The sequence below is a fragment of the Chiloscyllium punctatum genome, chromosome 40 (assembly GCF_047496795.1).
Source record: "Chiloscyllium punctatum isolate Juve2018m chromosome 40, sChiPun1.3, whole genome shotgun sequence".
Classification (NCBI taxonomy): Eukaryota; Metazoa; Chordata; class Chondrichthyes; order Orectolobiformes; family Hemiscylliidae; genus Chiloscyllium; species Chiloscyllium punctatum.
Genome location: NC_092778.1, coordinates 44,920,786 through 44,939,877, shown reverse-complemented (window position 1 = coordinate 44,939,877; position 19,092 = coordinate 44,920,786). Strand labels below are relative to the sequence as shown.

Below are 19,092 nucleotides of genomic sequence, written 5' to 3'. Positions count from 1 at the left end.
GATATGGGCCGGGTGCTGGCAGGTGAAACCAGATTGGGTTGAGATATCTGGTCTGTGTGGACAGGTTGGACTGAAGGGTCTGTTTCCATGCTGTACACCTCTATGGTCGGTATGGATGAATTGGACCGAAGGGCCTGTTTCCTACTATCATCTCTTACTGTAACCACGGAGACGAAACAAGCAGGCATATATAAATGACATGAAAACAAAGTGATGAGAGGAAGAAAAAGACTCAACAGGCCCAGCAGCACCTAGAAAGAGAAACAGAGTTAATGGCTTAAGTCAGCTCGTATTCTCCTTAATAACCCAGGTCTAATCACAATTTGGATCTATATTCTTGTAACAAAACAATACACAAAGTCCATGGGATGAATTGCAATAGTATCATCTGTACTGGTTACAGCCAGACGACCTTACTAACTAAACACCTTAGATGTTTGCATCCGACTAATTACAATAATAGTCCAATCACAAAACAGAAACCGACAAGCTGGCGGAATCCGCGAATGCCTTCTTACTCGGCCGTTTCCGGTCCATGCGTTTTCAAAGCAACGGATTTTCCACGTCTTTAAAAAAAATCAGTTTTTTGTTTTCAGGCGGAAAGAGTTAATTGTCCACCTATATATTTTAAAATAGGTAACTATGGATAAATTTTATTTTTATATTCTCCTCTGGGACGGTATCACGGTTGACGCGGAAACTACATTTCCCATGAGACATTGCAAGCCGACATGCCGGGTTGAGCCACGGTTCCGTCTCCCGCAGCACATGCTGGGAAATGTAGTTCATATCCGAGGTGCGCGCCGCATTTGAAAACTCCCCGCTCATAGAGGGGCAAAGAGCCCGGTGACCGGCATCAATTTCACCGCCAGATTCTGGGCGGGACTGAGCCCGACACCACAACGGTTAATAGTCTACACGTGACGGATTCTCACTTTCTTCCCCCGCTTCCGGGTAAGGATCAAACAAGTCAATCAGCAATTAGTGGTTTAGTGTCTGGTGATGGTTCAACAAAGCAAGGGGTCTGAAAGCTCGCTGTAGTGAGGGTAGTGCCGCCCGAATATTCTTTTCCCTCATATCTTCCCCATCTCACTTTTCCTTTATATTTCGATCTCTCCTCTTCCTTTTTTCGCCTTACGTCTCTTTTTTTTCCTTTATGCTTGCTTCTCTGTTACTTATTTTCTCCATCTTATTGATAAGATGCTGCATAACAAAGTATGATACCGGGCCACACAGGAGATATGAGGTTAGGGGACCAGCAGCATAAGTGTATTGAATGACAACTGATGTTCCGGGGTTACTACGCATTTGGTACCCAATTATATCACCGGAGTGAATTACTGGGGAGAAAGTTGTCCGAGACTTAAGTACAGATAAATGTTGAGAATTAAGTAAAAGGCAAAGAATGGAGGAGTTATCAGTTGCTAAAGTTGACAATATGCTGCCTGTTGTGACTTCAGCGTTTTTAAAAAATCTATCCGGATGTATGCAAATGGTTACCAATTGAATTTCAAAAGTGAAATCTAAACGGGGACAGATATTTTTTAAAGATCTGGCTTGTGTTAATGATATTCACAATGTGATGGTCACTGTTTGTCAGTTTGGGTTCCACCAGAACTATTCAAGCTTCAGACCTCAATTATAGACTCCATCAAAAAGAGCTGAATTGCAGACAAGAGGTAGGATAGGCCGGCCTTGACATCCTGGCAGATTTGCACAGCAAGTCAGGCGGCAGCTGAGGAGCAGAGCATCCTACTCCTCGGATGCTGCCTGATATGCTGTGCTTCTCCAGCACCACCCTCTCGACTCTGATCTCCAACACCTGCAATCTTCGCTTTTTCCTCCTCTATCATGGCAGATTTGACAATGTGATATCAAAGAGCCACCGTCCCCTCTAAGGTGCACCGCAATCCACGCAAAATGAGAGGAACCTAGCAAGAACCTGAGTAATTTAATATAAATAAGGATCAAATGAAATTCACTGCTGGCTAGAGGTGTACCTAGCACAAAGGAAGATAGTTGTGATCATTTGAGGCAAATTGTCTCAATCCCAACACATTATTACACTCCTCTGGAGCAGGCAGGACTTGAATCCAAATCTCTCAGTTTTTCAGCTGTTTCATCAATAACCTGCACTAATTTGTAAGGCACAAAGTAAGGATGTTTGCTGATGATTTCACTGTGTTTAATATCATTTGCGATTCTTCAGGAATAGCAGCAGTCCTTGGCAGCATTTAGCAAAGACCTGGAGAAGATTCAGGCTTTGGCTAAAAGTGACAGGTAATATTTGTGCGTCACGTATGTGGGATAATAATCATATCCAACTCTGGAACATCTAATAATGTCCCCTTAACATTCAGCAGCATTTACCATCACTGAACTTCTCCACCAACCAGATCCTGAAGGTAGGCGAAAGTGAGTACTGCAGATTACAGTGTTGGAAAAGCACAGCAGGTCAGGCAGCATCCGAGGAGCAGGAAAATCAATGTTTCGGGCAAAAGCTCTTCATTAGGGCTCCTGATGAAGGGCTTTTGCCCAAAATGTCGATTTTCCTGCTCCTCTGATGCTGCCTGACCAGCTGTGCTTTTCCAGCACAACACTCTTGACTCATATCCTGAAAGTCACAATTGACTATAATCTTAACTGGACCAGTTATGTAAATATTGCTGTTGAAGGGTAGGTCAGAGGCTGGGAATCCCATGATAATTACCATTCAACAAATCCATTTCATTATCTACAAGTCATTTGTTTAGGTGTGTGCATTTCAGACAATAATCTATAAGCCTGATGTTTCCTTAACAAAGTATCCCACTTGATGGCCATCCCATCTTAAACATTCACTTGCTCCACCATTAGTGCACAGTGGCAGTGCTGTGTACTATCAAAAAGATGCATTGCAATAGCTTGCAGATACATTTTCAAAAGCCGAATGATTAGTTCTTAGGTAAAATAAACCAGATTGGTTCTGAGTAGTCATGTCCACGTGAGAGATAAGGGCACAATATGTAGTTAATAGTTGCTTTGTGTTACAGAACTTCGACTATTGCTGAAAAAAGAGACAAACTATTGAGGTTTCTGTCTAAAATTTACCAGGACAAAATTTTAAAAAAATTCTCAAAGCATAATAATCATTTATACTGCAGGAGAAGGGAGTGCAACATGTTTGACAAGTAAACTCTGGTAGAGGTGTTGCCATAGAAAATGCACTCAGGACAGTTAACCACAAAGTTTTTATTTAAACTCAAACTAAAGTAAATTCGTATTAGTCAATGCATTGTCACAGGTAAAGGACCAGAGGATGGATGTCCAAGCTGAAAAAGGCATAACGCACAGTCGTGTTCTTTCTGTTCACAAAGAGCAGGGTCCTGAATGTGAATATATGTAACTTCTACAAGTGAGTAATATTGCAAACCGAACTAAATTGAATGTCAGTGAGAATAATTTTCAGCACATCAGGATTGTTTAGCAATCATTATCTAATTGTAGAATCACATCAACATTGATTGCTATGTTCTCAGTTTTGCAAATACGTGTAGGTAGCACACAGTATGCAGCCTGTTGTGAGTAGTGTAAGGAATGTGCTGTTTAATGTAGTATGGTAGACAAGCATGAGGCTGGGAGAGTATAGCAAGCCATGCAGCATCAGGAGGTGGAGAAGTCAACATTTTGGGCGTAACCTTGAAGAAGGGTTACAACCGAAACGTTGACTCCTCCATTTCCTGATGCTGCCTGGCTTGCTGTGTTCTTCCAGCTTCCTACTTGTCTATCTTGGATTGCAGCATCCACAGTTTTTTTTGTCTCTAAGTTTGGTGTACTATGCCAGTCATTGGGATGTTTGGCCTACATTACTTGGCCTACATTAATTGTCATTACTTGGCTACTGAAATTCATATATCACATTACTCATTTTTGTGGCAAGTGAAACATCTTGATGGCAGAACTCTGTTCATACAGAAATCACTCCTGTTCCTCCTGCATAGAACCAGAGTGAAACCGCTTGGTTCACCTGTTAGTCAGACTTTTGAGATTTCTTACCTTTTCCATGATTGGTTCTGCAGAACATAAATTGGCCAAATGGTTGAGTAAGTTGCTAGTCCTTCTCAGTGTGTTTTTCCAAATACAGTGAGTGTTTTCTTTACCTTTGTGAAGACCATACAGAATTTGCCTGTCACCCACAATGGCGTTTCCATGTTTTATTTTTGTGTGACACTGCTAGCCTATTCACTAATGTATTGCTCAAGGAAGTCATATACATTCATTGAACTTGTGCATTTGCAGCAGAGGGTGTTAACATTGGATCCCATTCAGGCCCAACTCTCATGACATTTCATTGGTTTTGTTGAGAAATGCATCCTCAATGGAATGAAGTCTAACCTTCTACTCCTTGTATACAGTATTTCTAATCTGTAAATCATTTATTTACTACATTTGAATTTGCAGCTGCATTTGAACATTTTCTTTCCTATCCGAATGGGCTATATCTTGGGCTCAGTTAGAAATAGAGCAGTCGAACAATGTATTTTCATCAATGTACTCGCTGAAAAATCTCCTAGTGAGTTCTCTACCACTGTCTTACACAGGCCTGGAAGATTAGCTTTATTAACAATCCCTTAAATAGGGCCCATCCCGTTTGCTCATCACGCAATCCTGACAGAATACATCACAATTGTCCTAAGACAAAAAGGATACCCCGATCATATCACTGCTTACTGGCTATTGCACAACTCATGAATAGAGAAATAAGGTGCTCATGTTCAGTCCTGAAAAGTGCCAAATGTACCTCAGGTTACCCTGAAAGAGCTCTGTAGCAGATGGGATTTCACCCCAGGCCTCCTGGCTCAGATAAAGGGATCCCACAACTGTGCCTCAAGAGCCCCTGGAAAACTAATGTGTCTCAAAAACTTCTATCAGGTGAAATTAGCCTTTTCATGCTGCTAATATGCAGTAATAGTGAATGGTATTCTCCTTCCAACAAGAGAATCATCATGGGGTAGAAAAAAAGGTCCAGCTGCCTAAATAAGTGAGTAATTTGGTATCAGTATGAATTTTAGGGCTAGTGTAATGGCAAGTAAGTCGGCCATCCATTCCAGTGACTAGTAGATTGTACCAAACAGTACTTTTGTTTTAAGATATTTGCAGCAAGCACAGTACTGACCATAGTCAACTAGCCTGTACTTGCTAAGCAGTGTAAAAACAATGACTGCAGATGCTGAAAACCAAATACTGGATTAGTGGTGCTGGAAGAGCACAGCAGTTCAGGCAGCATCCAACGAGCAGCGAAATCAACATTTCGGGCAAAAGCCCTTCATCAGGAATAAAGGTAGTGAGCCTGAAGCATGGAGAGATAAGCTAGAGGAGGGTGGGGGTGGGGAGAGAGTAGCATAGAGTACAATGGGTGAGTGGGAGAGGAGATGAAGGTGATAGGTCAAGGAGGAGCAGAGGAAATGACCTGGGAGTTGCAGTGGGAGATTTTCACGCAGAGGATGGTGCATGTATGGAATGCGCTGCCACAGCAAGTAGTGGAGGCTGGTACAATTACAGCATTTAAAAGGCATTTGGATGTGTATATTAAAAGGAAGGGTTTAGAGGAATATGGGCAAAGTGCTGTAAAATGGGACTAGATAAGGGTAGGATAACTGGTCTGCATTGATGATTTGGACCAAAGGGTCTGCTTCCATGCTCTACATCTCTATGGCTCTTTGACTCACATACCAAATTACAAATGGAAAATCACAACTTAAACTGCATGGGAAGAAAGTGAGGGCTGCAAATGCTCAAGATTGGAGTCAAAAAGTGTGGCACTGGAATGTTTCTGATGAAGGGCTTATGCCCAAAATGTCAATTCTCCTGCTCCTCGGATGCTGCCTGACCTGCTGTGCTTTACCAGCGCCACATGTTTCGAATCTGCATGGGAAGAGTTTGCTTTTTGGTTTACAAGTTTATCCTGATTGGTTAATGCATTGCCACAGAGAATGCATCAATCAGGATAAACTTGTAAACCAAAAAGCAAACTCTTCCCATGCAGATTCGAAACATGTGGCGCTGGTAAAGCACAGCAGGTCAGGCAGCATCCGAGGAGCAGGAGAATTGACATTTTGGGCATAAGCCCTTCATCAGAAACATTCCAGTGCCACACTTTTTGACTCCAATCTTGAGCATTTGCAGCCCTCACTTTCTTCCCATGCAGTTTAAGTTGTGATTTTCCATTTGTAATTTGGTATGTGAGTCAAAGAGCCATAGAGATGTAGAGCATGGAAGCAGACCCTTTGGTCCAAATCATCAATGCAGACCAGTTATCCTACCCTTATCTAGTCCCATTTTACAGCACTTTGCCCATATTCCTCTAAACCCTTCCTTTTAATATACACATCCAAATGCCTTTTAAATGCTGTAATTGTACCAGCCTCCATTACTTGCTGTGGCAGCGCATTCCATACATGCACCATCCTCTGCGTGAAAAGGTTGCCCCTTAAATTCCTTTTAAAACTTGCCCCTCTCACCCGAGACCTGTGCTGTCTAGTTCTGGACTTTTCCCCACCCCAGTGAAAAGACCTTGTCTAATTACCCTATTCATGCCCCTCCTGATCTTATAAACCTCTATGAGGTCACCTCTCAGTCTCTGATGCTCCAGGGGAAACAGCCCCACCCTATTCAACCTCTCTCTATAGCCCAAAACCTACAACCCAATTGTACTACCCTTCATCACTTTCTCTGGCAGCTCATTCCATACACATACCACCCTCTGCGTGAAAAGGTTGCCCCTTGGGTCTCTTTTATATCTTTCCCCTCTCACCCTAAACCTATGTCCTAGAGTTCTGGAATTCCCCACCCCAGAAAAATACTTTGTCTATTTACCCTATCCATGCCCCTCATGATTTTATAAACCTCTATAAGGTCACCCCTCAGCCTCCGATGCTGCAGGGAAAACAGCCTCTCCCTGTAGCTCAAATCCTCCAACCCTGGCAGCATCCTTGTAAATGTTTTCTGAACCCTTTCAAGTTTCACAACATCATTCCGATAGGAAGGAGACCAGAATTGCATGCAATATTCCAAAAGTGGCTTAACCAATGTTTTGTACAGCCACAACACAACCTCCCAACTCCTGTACTCAATACTCTGGCCAATAAAGGAAAGCATACCAAATGCCTTCACTATCCTATCTACCTGTGACTCCACTTTCAAGGAGCTATGAACCTGCACTCCAAGGTCTCTTTGTTCAGCAACACTCCTCAGGACCTTACCATTAAGTGTATAAGTCCTGCTCTGATTTGCCTTTCCAAAGTGCAGCACCTCCCGTTTAACTAAGTTAAGTTCCATCTGCCACTCTTCAGTCCATTGGTCCATCTTGTACTCTGAGGTAACCTTCTTTGCTGTCCATTACACCTCCAATTTTGGTGTCATTTGCAAACTTACTATCTATACCTCCTATGTTCACATCCAAATGACAAATCGTAGTGGACCCAGCACCGATCCTTGTGGCACATGACTGGTAACAGGCCTCCAGTCTGAAAAACATCCCTCCACCACCACCCTCTTCTACCTTCAAGCCAGATCTGTATTCAAATGGCTAGTTCTCCCTGTATTCCATGAGATCTAACCTTGCTAACCAGTCTGCCACAAAGAACTTTGTCGAACACCTTATTGAAGGCCATATCGATCACATCTACCACTCTGCCCTTGTCAATCCCCTTCATTGCTTCTTCAACAAACGCAATCAAGTTTGTGAGACATGATTTCCCACGCACAAAGCCATGTTGACTATCCCTAATCAGTCCTTGGCTTACCAAATGCACGTAAGTCCTGTCCCTCAGGATTCCGTCCAACAACTTGCCCACCACCAATGTCAGGCTCACCAATCTATTGTTCCCTGGCTTTTCCCTATTGCCTTTCTTAAATAGTGGAACACTGCTGTCTGGCGAAAGCAACATAAAACCTTTCATGTGGGTATTCTTTTCCTTTTTAGCAGTACCTCGGACGTGGATTAACAAGAAAAGGTTGAAGCATGCCATTTGTACCATTTGTTTCATGACCAGTGGTTTTTGATGTTGAAAATGGAAGTATAACCAATTAACGAATTGCTCTTTATTCGGGGAATCCAGTTCTGACTTGAAACTAATGGTTATCAGTTCATTGAGACATGAACTAATGTAGAGTTAAATGTGGAGTGGTCCACAGTTTGGTGAAATGAGGATATTCTTTGTTTGGTATTTAATATACAAATTCTTGATCCTTGACTGTCTGTTAGACCAGAATATAGTGATAATAGAAAGATGTAGCCTCTACATGCAAGTCTTTTTTTTACTGACGTCTTGCGTACGGAAGAGGAAATCTAGTCGTTGAATGACAATAGACGACTGGACGGAGTATTAAATCAGTATTAAATTTGCTTTGTTAAATTGAGTGCTAGAGGTTTTCTTTAAAAATGTCGTGACTAATTCCTGTCTTACCCTGATGGTGTTTACTAGATGTAGCCCAACCTTGACTCATCTGTCCGATGTCCATTAATCTTGTGTGATCCTTGACAGTAAATACGGTCTAGCATTTTGGTGGACTGTATGATCTCTGAACAATTTCTTTATCCTATTTGCCTTCAAAACCTGGGCTGCTAAGATCAATAAAAATGCCCTATATGTTGTTGCAGGTTAAAATATCTAACATTGTATAGCTGTTCTGCATTATTCAACCAGATAATCCTCATGAGTCATCAGGAAAGCACTAAGTCTAATGATTACTGATGTGCAAGCCTCTTTCTGCTGATCCTTCACAATTTTTATTAATCGCTATTTTAGTTGTCACTGCCCTAATTTTAAGCTTATTGCAATGCAATCATTAAAAAGATGACAAGTAACCATTATGTTGGTTCTCAAAACTTCCCAAAACTCTAGAGTTTGTATGTATACAGAAGAAAGTGAGGACTGCAGGTACTGGAGATCAGACTCGAGACCATGGTGCTGGAAAAGCACGGCAGGTCAGGAAGCATCCGAGAAGCGGGAGAATCAACATTTTGGGCATAAGCCCTTCCTGACTCTGTGTGTGTGTGTGTGTGTGTGTGTGTTTTTGTATGTATTCAGATAGAATAGATGAACATTTTGTGTTATAGTACAGGACATTGTGTTAACTTATATAATTTGTAAGGAGCCCATAATTACTGAGAAGTTTTCAAACCCATTAACTGAACTCAGTTGAATGCTTCAGTTTTCAATTGAATCTTTGAAATGAGGGGTGGAGGATACTTGCTGTCACAGAGGGCATTTTATTTCTAATGCACTTCTTCCTATATTCTGTCAAGGAGTGTGTGACAGAAATGTTTGAATATCTTGATATATAGAAGGAGCCCATCTTGTCTGTGTTTGTTCTTTGATAGAGTCATACTCTCCTTTTCAGTTCTTAAAATCTTGCAATTTTTTTCTCTTCAAATATTTGTGTTAGGGGACTCCGAGGCACAGACAAATGTTTCTTTGGCTGAGCGAAAAATCAGAATGGTGTGTTGCCTTCCTGGTGCCAGGATCAAGGATGCCTCAGAGGTTGCAGAATGTTCTCAAGGGGGAGAGGGGCCAGCAGGAGGTCATTTTAACATTGGAACCAACGACATAGGAAGGGGAAAGGATGAGATTCTGAAGGGAGAATATAGAGAGTTAGGCAGGAATTTTTTAAAAAAGAGTTCCTTGAGAGTACTAATACGGGGCAGACCATTTAGGACAGAGATGAGGAGAAACTTCTTCACCCAGAGAGTGGTGGCTGTGTGGAATGCTCTGCCCCAGAGGGCAGTGGAGGCCCAGTCTCTGGATTCATTTAAGAAAGGGTTGGATAGAGCTCTCAAGGATAGTGGAATCAAGGGTATGGAGATAAGGCAGGAACAGGATACTGATTAGGGATGATCAGCCATTATCATATTGAATGGTGGTGCAGGCTTGAGGGCAGAATGGCCTATTCCTGCACCTATTGTCTATTTTCTATTATTGTAATATCTGGTGCTATGAACTAGTGAGGGTAGAAATAGGAAGATAGAGCAGATAAATGAGTGGCTGAGGAGCTGGTGTATGGGAGAAGGATTCACGTTTTTGGATCAGTGGAATCTCTTCTGGAGTAGAAGTGACTTGTACAAGAAGGATGGATTACACCTGAATTGGAAGAGGACTAATATTCTGGCAGGGAAATTTGCTAGAGCTGCTCGAGAGGATTTAAGGAGGAGGGTGGGACCCAGGGAGATAGTGAGGAAAGAGGTCAATCTGAGACTGGTACAGTTGATAAAAGAAGCGAGTCAAACAGTCCAGGCAGGCAGGGACAAAGCAGAGAACAAGGTAGGACTGATAAACTAGGAGAAAGTGAGGACTGCAGATGCTGGAGATCAGAGCTGAAAATGTGTTGCTGGAAAAGCGCAGCAGGTCAGGCAGAAAGGGCTAAAGAAGGGCTCATGCCCAAAACGTCGATTCTTCTGCTCCTTGGATGCTGCCTGACCTACTGCGCTTTTCCAGCAACACATTTTCAGCTCTGATAAATTAAACTGCATTCATCTGAATGCAAGAGGCCTTACAGGGAAGGCAGATGAAGTCAGGGCATGGTTAGGAACATGGGACTGGAATATCATAGCAATTACAGAAACATGGCTCAGGGATGGGCAGGACTGGCAGTTTCATGTTCTAGGACACAAATACAACAGAAAGGGCAGAAAGGGAGGCAAGAGAGGAGGGGGGAGTGGCATTTTTGATAAGGGATAGCATTATAGCTGTACTGAGGGAGGATGTTTCTGGAAATACATCCAGGGAAGCTATTTTGGTGAAATTGAGAAATAAGAAAGGGATGATCACCTTACTGGGATTTTATTATAGACCCCCTAACAGTCAGAGGGAAATTAAGAAACAAATTTATAAGAAGATTTTGGTTATCTGTAAAAATAATAGTGGTTATGATGGGGGATTTTAGCTTTCCAGACATAGACTATAGACTGGGACTGGATTAGTGGTGCTGGAAGAGCACAGCAGTTCAGGCAGCATCCAGCGAGCAGCGAAATCGACGTTTCGGGCAAAAGCCCTTCATCAGGAATAAAGGCAGTGAGCCTGAAGCATGGAGAAATAAGCTAGAGGAGGGTGGGGGTGGGGAGAGAGTAGCATAGAGTACAATGGGTGAGTGGGGGAGGGGATGAAGGTGATAGGTCAAGGAGGAGAGGGTGGAGTGGATAGGTGGAAAAGGAGCTAGGCAGGTCGGACAAGTCCGGACAAATCAAGGAGACAGTTACTGAGCTGGAAGTTTGAAACTAGGATGAGGTGGGGGAAGGGGAAATGAGGAAGCTGTTGAAGTCCACATTGATGCCCTGGGGTTGAAGTGTTCCGAGGCGGAAGATGAGGTGTTCTTCCTCCAGGCGTCTGGTGGTGAGGGAGTGGCGGTGAAGGAGGCCCAGGACCTCCATGTCCTCGGCAGAGTGGGAGGGGGAGTTGAAATGTTCCGAGACACCCGCACCAATCATTCAAACTGCCCCGTGGCCCAACATTTCAACTCCCCCTCCCACTCTGCCAAGGACATGGAGGCCCTGGGCCTCCTTCACCGCCGCTCCCTCACCACCAGACGCCTGGAGGAAGAACGCCTCATCTTCCGCCTCGGAACACTTCAACCCCAGGGCATCAATGTGGACTTCAACAGCTTCCTCATTTCCCCTTCCCCCCACCTCATCCTAGTTTCAAACTTCCAGTTCAGCACTGTCCCCTTGATTTGTCCGACCTGCCTAGCTCCTTTTCCACCTATCCACACCACCCTCCCCTCCTTGACCTATCACCTTCATCTCCTCCCCCACTCACCCATTGTACTCTATGCTACTCTCTCCCCACCCCCACCCTCCTCTAGCTTATCTCTCCACGCTTCAGGCTCACTGCCTTTATTCCTGTTGAAGGGCTTTTGCCCAAAACGTCGATTTCACTGCTCGTTGGATGCTGCCTGAACTGCTGTGCTCTTCCAGCACCACTAATCCAGAATTTGGTTTCCAGCATCTGCAGTTATTGTTTTTACCTTATAGACTGAGACTGCCATAGTGTGAAGGGTTTAGATGGAGAGGAATTTGTTAAGTGTGTACAAGACAATTTTCTGATTCAGTATGTGGATGTACCTACTAGAGAAGGTGCAAACCTTGACCTACTCTTGGGAAATAAGGCAGGGCAGGTGACTGAAGTGTCAGTGGGGAGCACTTTGGGACTAGCGACCATAAATCTGTTAGTTTTAAAATAGTGATGGAAAAGAATAGACCAGATCTAAAAGTTGAACTTCTAAATTGGAGAACGGCCAATTTTGACAGAATTATGCAAGAACTTTCAAAAGCTGATTGGAGGCAGATGTTTGCAGGTAAAGGGACAGCTGGAAAATTGGAAGCCTTAAAAAATGAGGTAACGAGAGTCTAGAGATAGTGAATTCCTGTTAGGGTGAAAGGGAAGGCTGGTAGGTATGGGGAATGCTGGATGACTAAAGAAATTGAGGGTTTGGGTAAGAAGAAAGCATATGTCAGTCATAGACAGGATAGATTGAGTGAATCCTTAGAGGATAAAGGCAGTAGGGCAGTAGAAGTATACCTAAGGGGGACATCAGGAGGGCAAAAAGGGGACATGAGATAGGTTTGGCAAATAGAGTTAAGGATAATACAAAGGGTTTTTACAAATACATTAAGGACAAAAGGGTAAGTAGGGAGAGTATAGGGCCCCTCAAAGATCAGCAAGGCGGCCTTTGTGTGGAGGCACAGGAGATGGGGGAAGATACTAACTGAGTATTTTGAGTCAGTGTTTACTTGGAAAAGGACATGGAAGATTATATAATGTAGGCAAATAGATGGTGACATCTTAAAATGTCCACATTACAGAGAAGGAAGTGCTGGATGTCTTGAAATGCATAAAAGTGGATAAATCCCCAGGACCTGATCAGGTGTACCCTAGAACTCTGTGGGAAGTTTGAGAAATTATTGCTGGGCCCCTGCAGAGATACTTCTTTCATCGATAGTCATAGGTGAGGTGCTGGAAGACTGGAGGTTAACTAATGTGGTGCCACTATTTAAAAAGGGCGGTAAGGAAAAGCCAGAAAACTATAGACTGGTGAGCCTGACATAAATGGTGGCAAGTTGTTGGAGGGAATCCTGAGGAACAAGATTTACATGTATTTGGAAAGGCAAGAACTGATTAGAGATAGTCAACATGACTTTGTGTGTGGGAAATCATGTCTCACAAACCTGACTGAGCTTTTTGAAGAAGTAACAAAGAGGATTGATGAGGGCAGACGTGATCTATATGGACTTCAGTAAGGCGTTTGACGAGGACCCCATGGGAGACTGGTTAGCAAGGTTTGAAATCATGGAATACAGGGAGAACTAGTTATCTGGATACAGAACTGGCTCAGAGGTAGAAGACAAAGGGTGGTGGTGGAAGGTTGTTATTCAGGCTGGAGGTCTGTGACCAGTGGAGTGCCACAAGGATTGGTGCTGGGTCCACTACTTTTCGTCATTTATATACAGAGGAACCTTGATTATCCTAAGAATGTCTCAAGGTCCCGATAGAAACATTGCATCATAGAGGTGTTTTCAGCACTGATCGTGTCTTTTGTTTACAATGATTAAATATGAACTCAGTGAGTGCTGGACATCAATGGGAGTCCAAGCACAATCCTGAAATGACTGACCTCTCACGCTCTCTCGCCTCACTCTTTCTCTGGAGTTCTACACTGGGGTGTACCCTGAACCCCCTTCCCCAGACAATCTTTCCAACATTTGTCCTGTACAGGGCAAAGGTGGAACTTGTCTAAAACGTTGTGTGTGTCTCGCTGCGTGTGTGCTATTTTGAGACTCACCCCTAAAGGCAGCAGCAGTATTGCTGTTGGTGTCCAGTATGGCTGCCCTGGAGTGGGGGGACGGACACGGGTGCAGGGCAGATGTGGTGGGGAGGTTGCGGGAGCAGGGTGGTCGGGTCGTACGGGGGCACAGGCATGGACGGGTGGGGCGGATGGTGGTGGGGGTGCATGGTGGTGGGCTGGGGGGAGGAGGGGGAAGGGTGTTGGATTGGGTTGGGGTGGCAGACGGGGTGCAGGAGCTTGCACACAGTGTGCTGCTGCCTAGTCTCCTGAATGGGGAGTGAACTTAGTAAGTGCTCACTGTGTCAATCTCATTGAACTGATGGGGGCAGGGAGAGGGGTGCAGAGGCTTCAGCAATGTTGCATGACCCTTACACACAAGTATGTGTCTGCTCAGAAACAAACCCTGAGTCAGAGAGAGGGAGCAAGGCAGGCAGAGTGAGGAAAAAGGAAACTTCAGAAAACTCCAAGCCCCAGAGGAGAGTTATTGAAACAATTTACCGAATAATCAATTATCTGAATGAAATAGTGCCCTCGTTTGGAAAATGGAGGTTCCTCTGTAAATGATTTGGATGTGAGCATAAGAGGTATAGTTAGTAAGGTTGCAGATGACACCAGAATTGGAGGTGTAGTGGACAGTGAAGAAGGTTACCTCAGATTACTACGGGATCTTGATCAGATGGGCCAATGGGCTGAGGAGTGGCAGATGGAGTTTAATTCAGATAAATGTGGGGTGCTGCATTTTGGGAAAGCAAATCTTATACACTTAAAGGTAAAGTCCTAGGGAGTGTTGCAGAATAAAGAAACCTTGGAGTGCAGGTTCGTAGCTCCATGAAAGTAGAGTTGCAGGTAGGTAGGATAGTGAAGAAGGCATTTGGTATGCTTTCCTTTATCGGTCAGAGTATTGAGTACAGGAGTTGGGAGATCATGTTGCAGCTGTACAGGACATTGGTTAGGCCACTGTTGGAATATTGCATGCAATTCTGGTTTTCTTCCTATTGGAAGGATGTTGTGAAACTTGAAAGGGTTCAGAAAAGGTTTACAAAGATGTTGCCAAGGTTGGAGGATTTGAGGTACAGGGAGAGGCTGAATTGACTGGGGCTGTTTTCCCTGGAGTGTTGGAGGCTGAGGGGTGACCTTATAGAGGTTTATAAAATCATGAGGGGCATGGATAGGGTAAATAGACAAAGTCATTTTCCTGGGGTGGGGGATTCCAGAACTCTTGAACATAGGTTTGGGGGGGAGAGGGGAAAGATATAAAAGACCTAAGGGGCAACCTTTTCACGCAGAGGGTGGTACATGTAAGGAATGAGCTGCCATAGAAAGTGGTGGAGGCTAGTACAATTGCAACATTTAAAAGGCATCTGGATGGATGGATAAATAGGAAGGGTTTGGAGGGATATGGGCCGGGTGCTGGCAGGTAGGACTAGACTGGGTTGGGATATCTGGTCGGCATGGATGAGTTGGACCGAAGGGTCTGTTTCTGTGCTGTATGTCTCTATAACTCTATCCATTTTTCATTAAGTGCTAATGACATTTATAGAATCTATTTCTCTCACCCTTTCAAGATGTGTATTCCTGATCATCATCATCTGCTGTGTTGTTTTAAAAATAAATCCTCACTTCTCCTCAGGTTCTTTAATGATTACCGACCCTTCTGCCACTGGAAACAGTTACCGTTTATTTACTCTATCAAAACATTCATGATTTTGCTTGTTTTCATCAAATCTTAACCTTTGCTGCTATAAAGAGAATAATCCCAGGTTACCCAAATCTTTCTACATGGGAGACTTTCTCAGCTATTTCAACCAATTCAAGTCCAAGGTTTAAAGAATAATTGGAAAAAAAAGAGAAATGTTAAATATGAAAGAATAAATCTAATTTCCTGGTATAGCTTCCGAGGTGGAGCTGATGTGGGAATACTCACCAAGGGCAAGAATATTAGCAGATGTAGAATTAAGGCTGGAGCTTTCAGAAATGTTGTAGTTTAGATGTGATTCATTCAATGATGAGTTGTCAATTGTCAGCTGTACTATGTTTACAGGGTGAAAAGGAGAAACAAGAAGGGAAATCCAATACTTTCGAGTGTGCCTCCAGACAGCTGATTAGCATCTTCCTTGATCAGCATTCAGACTTTAAACAGATGGAAAGAATTCAGTAACTTCCAATCAAAAACATTAGAGTACATGAGGGCATACTTCAACTAATAATTTGATATTTGTAGCATTTTGTTCATTACAGTACAATGCTTGTGCTAACTCTCAAGGTCCCATCTGGATATTTCACTGTAATTAGTACTACTCGAAAGGAAGGGGACATGAAAATTTCTTGTGTGGCTTTCATCATCTTAATCTGAGACTATTCTGATGCTAAAGCAAAATATGCTGATGTGACTGATAGGTAATTGAATATATTTTTGTTAACAGTCAAGTTTTAAGTTGCAGTATGGTTTTAGTACTTTGTAGCCAGTTGGTGGTTTGTTGCAGTCTAAGTGACCTGTTATGATTCTGTAAACAGTTAAATTATTTATAGTGACTGCTGTATTAATTGGAGGAGGAAACATTGTTCTATGTGGTTGCTGTTGATTAATTGTACACCTAAAAAGAAGTTGTACATTTTTTAAAACACCTTTCACTGCCTCAGGATATTCCAAAGCATTTTATAACCAATTAAGCAATTTGGAACGCTGTAATGTTAAGAAATGAGGTAATCTGTTTCTGTGATGTTGTTTGGGGGATGAATATTGGTCAAGGAATATGCTCTTTTCTTTTTGAAATTAGTGCCATAGAACGCTTACACCCATTTTCAAGTGCACAATCTTCATTAACATCTCTAAATGAAAAATTCCGATTAAATGCTCAATTATTTGTGTGGGATTTGAATGCACAACTCTCTAACACATTGCATGTAGATTGCTGAACTGGTGATTGGCATGGACTTAAAGGAAACTGAAGTATCAGTCTGTCTTTGGAGTAGTGACTGAAATTACTTTCCTTTTTTTTTGAAAATAGCTTTGTCGAATCTGGGTGTGTGTGTGTATTACGTATATCCAGAAGATAAATTTTTTAAAAATGTGCTGTTTTCTCTATCTTCATTCTCTTCATCTGAGAACAGGAACAGAGTATTATTGAATGAAAAGTCATAATTATCTTGAATGGTGGAGCAGGTTCGAAGGGCCAAGTGGCCTACTCGTTTTTTTTTAATGTTTCTGTTTTCCCAAGGCATGGTAGATGTCTATACTGATCTTTAAACACAAATTGCCATTCTTCATGTTTAGGCATAGAAATGAGTCACAAGAATCTTTACAATTGAACATGCTGTCTTTTTGTTATATGTTTTCATGAACGTCGTTACTCTTGATGGTTGATGCTGTGGTTGTTGGAGATAATCATTTCAGAACATAAAACATAGCTTATAGGAATTTTTCAGGGTAGAGTCCCTGAGTCCAACCATCTTTGGTTTCACTCATTTGCAGTGTCAGAACTGGGAATGTTCAGTGACCATTGATTGCAATGTTTAGTACCATTTCACAACTTCTGAGGCATCGAAGAAGTCTGTGCCTATACACAGTAAGATCTGGACAACAGTCAGGCTTGGCCTAATGATTGACAAGGAACATTTGCCCCACATGAGTGTCAGGCAATGACCATCTCCAACAAGAGATGGTCACTCTATCTCACTATTGCTGAATTCCCACCATCAACATCCTGTGGGTTATTACTGGCTAAAAAGCAGAGCGGGTATAGGTTTAAGTTAATTGACAGGAGTGAAGGTGGTGTGAGAAAATACATTTCATACAACAAATGGTAGTGCTCCCTGAAAGCATGGTGGAGGCAGGTTAAATTGAAGGATTCAAGGGGGAAGTTGATTTACTTGAAAATGATGTGGAGGTGGAAGTGTTGGACTGGGGTAGACAATTTCAAAAGTCATCTGTTGAAGGGGCAGCTCTTCAAAAGCTTGTGATTTCAAATAAACCCATTGGACTATAACCTGGTATCATGTGATCTTTGACATTATATGAAAAGGCAGAATGTGAAGAATTACAGGAGAATGATACTAGGAGGATTGCTCATTTGGAAAACCGATGCATCCATTGGTCCAAATGATCACCTCCTTTAGAACATAGATAGAACAATACAGCACAGAACAGGCCCTTCGGCCCACGATGTTGTGCCGAACTTCTATCCTAGATTAAGCACCCATCCATGTACCTATCCAAATGCCGCTTAAAGGTCGCCAATGAATCTGACTCTACCACTCCCTCGGGCAGCGCATTCCATGCCCCCACCACTCTCTGGGTAAAGAACCCACCCCTGACATCTCCCCTATACCTTCCACCCTTCACCTTAAATTTATGTCCCCTTGTAACACTCTGTTGTACCCGGGGAAAAAGTTTCTGACTGTCTACTCTATCTATTCCGCTGATCATCTTATAAACCTCTATCAAGTCACCCCTCATCCTTCGCCGTTCCAACGAGAAAAGGCCGAGAACTCTCAACCTATCCTCGTACGACCTGCTCTCCATTCCAGGCAACATCCTGGTAAATCTTCTCTGCACCCTCTCCAAAGCTTCCACATCTTTCCTAAAGTGAGGCGACCAGAACTGCACACAGTACTCCAAATGTGGCCTAACCAAAGTCCTGTACAGCTGCAACATCACCTCACGACTCTTGAATTCACACACTCTCTCTCTCTCCCCCTCACTGACCCAATTGTTTTAGCAATTCTTTGATGTGGAGGTGCCATATTTCAGATGAGGCATTAAACTGAGACTTTACTCTCTCAAGAGGATATAAAAGGTCTTGACAATGTTTTGAGGACAAATGAGAGATCTTTCTGTTCTGGCTGATATTTTATCCCTGAACCAGCATTGCAGAAACAGATTAAAAGGTCACTATTCAATTTTGCAATTTTGTGATTTTTCTGTGCACAAGTTGGCTGTGACTACACTTCAATGTACTCCATTACCTGTAAAGAGGGCATGTATTCCAAAACATGTTTCACAGGTGCATTTTTTTTTGTTGTATGAAAGGGCCCGTCTTGTTGTCTACACCACCATAGCTACAGGGTTAAATAGGATACTGGTCACGTAAAATTACATCACAGCACATTGTAGTTTTATGTATGGTGCTTTATTTAATTTGTCATTCATATACAACATTAATTAAAAACTACATTTATATGTTTGAGGATCCAGCTGTTGAATGTCTTGCTTCGCTCACACTTGATATGGGTGCTTGGCTGTTTAGCAGAAGACTGGGTGCATTGCTACACTAA

General features: G+C 42.8%; 1 protein-coding gene across 4 annotated transcripts in view; it reads left to right on the top strand.

The window, feature by feature from the left end:
* Window positions 1-806: 806 nt before the first annotated feature.
* The window catches only part of capn15 (calpain 15), a 302,119-nt gene continuing 283,833 nt past the window's right edge, over window positions 807-19,092 (top strand). For all 4 annotated transcript variants that reach the window (XM_072559730.1, XM_072559731.1, XM_072559728.1 and 1 more), the window contains exon 1: window positions 807-954. The gene's annotated coding sequence lies outside the window, so the exon portion shown is untranslated. The remainder of the gene's footprint in view (window positions 955-19,092) is intronic.